Source organism: Phacochoerus africanus, chromosome X, assembly GCF_016906955.1.
Source record: "Phacochoerus africanus isolate WHEZ1 chromosome X, ROS_Pafr_v1, whole genome shotgun sequence".
In the NCBI taxonomy this organism is placed as follows: Eukaryota; Metazoa; Chordata; class Mammalia; order Artiodactyla; family Suidae; genus Phacochoerus; species Phacochoerus africanus.
The window spans coordinates 84,365,966-84,367,679 of NC_062560.1; the positions used below are offsets into that span (position 1 = coordinate 84,365,966).

The window sequence follows — 1,714 nt, forward strand, 5'->3', positions numbered from 1 at the left end:
TTAGGGTAATCCTAAAGTTCACTGACAAGCCTAAATCATAGTATTCCCTCATATATTTTGTAGATATAAACATTTCAGAGCCACTGCATATACAGAGTTTTCCCCACACTATATTATACCTTGAGTAATTTGGTGTCATACACTTGTTTTAGTGGAAGTCATTCATGAATGCCAGTTCATAGATATATATTTTTCTTTTCAGTCTATTTTCCTTTGGAGAACAATTCCTCCTGGTTGCATTGTAATTCTTCAATGCTTATCTGGTTCCATTCGCATTGGTCTTCCACATGACTTTGGGTGGGAATAGTCCTAAAACTAGCCAAAAAGTGTATCTCAGGATTCTTATGAGTGATTAATTCAGTGATAGTTATAGAACCCAAGACAGCCCAATAAAAACCTACCCTAGAAGTTTTCAAGAGCTACTAGGAAATATGCTATCATTTTTCTGGAATTAAGAGCTGTAAGAATGACATGGGCTTGGGGCTATTGGCAACTATCTTATTGCCACATAGATAAAGCTTCCTGGGAAAGAAGATGAGTAGACACAAGCAGAGTTTTAGTCAAGAGTTGGAGAAAGTAACAGTCTTAATTCTATTATTTGAACTGGATTAAACTGTGCATTAAAACATTTCCAGCTGCCTGGACTTCCTAGTTATATAAATCAATTAATTCTTATTCTCTTCCCAAGATCTTTGACATTTTATTCAGCTAATTTTAGTTTAGTTTCTGTTTCTTAGAATTGTAAATGTTCTGACACTGCATTCTTCTCAGTACAACTTTAGGACTCCTTCCAAGACCCCATGCTGAGTCTAGCAAGTAATAATAGAGGCAAAATAGAGATTCAGAAGAAGAAAAAATTAAAGGGGACAAGAGAAAACAATTTAAAAGAATAAAATATACAAGGCAAATTGCATAGATCTCCATGATAGTAAGAGATAGAGACATTGGTACCAGCCTGTTCTTCCCATGTTGTTTTCATGGTCCTTATTCATATCCCTTACCATAGAAATGGTCTGATGTTAAATCATTATTTATAAAAACAAAGTTACAATTCATGGGATATATGGATAGTATTCTTTTTCTTCTCTTTTTTTTTTCGTTAAATATAGTTGATTTACAATGCTGTGCCAATTTTTGCTGTACAGTAAAGTAACCTAGTCATAAAATTATGGAATTTGCATGTCATCCATGCACAGGGGCAATGCTAATCTTCTCTGTATCCTTCCAATTTTAGTATATGTGCTGCTGAAGCAAACATTATGGATAGTATTCTTGAAACATAATGTAAAGCTCTCTGTGCTCATATATTGTGGTTGTAATGATATTGAAAAGTTTCAAAAAGCACTGATGGCAGAGTGATGGCAAATTCCACTCTGGGGTATCAGACATTGAAGCATGAATTTGTAAAAATGGGAGTTCCCGTCGTGGCGCAGTGGTTAACGAATCCGACTAGGAACCATGAGGTTGCGGGTTCGGTCCCTGCCCTTGCTCAGTGGGGTAACGATCTGGCGTTGCCGTGAGCTGTGGTGTAGGTCGCAGACGCGGCTCGGATCTCGCGTTGCTGTGGCTCTGGCATAGGCCAGTGGCTACAGCTCCGATTTGACCCCTAGCCTGGGAACCTCCATATGCCGCGGGAGCGGCCCAAAGAAACAGCCAAAAAAAAAAAAAAAAAAAAAAAAAAGAAAAATAAATAAATAAATAAATGAATTTGTAA

General features: G+C 37.1%; 1 non-coding gene across 1 annotated transcript; it reads right to left on the bottom strand.

Moving 5' to 3' along the window:
• Window positions 1-1,151: 1,151 nt before the first annotated feature.
• On the bottom strand, window positions 1,152-1,254 carry LOC125119065 (U6 spliceosomal RNA). The gene has a single exon (XR_007133019.1). It is a non-coding gene; the product is annotated as a U6 spliceosomal RNA (small nuclear RNA).
• Between the last annotated feature and the right edge of the window lie 460 nt (window positions 1,255-1,714).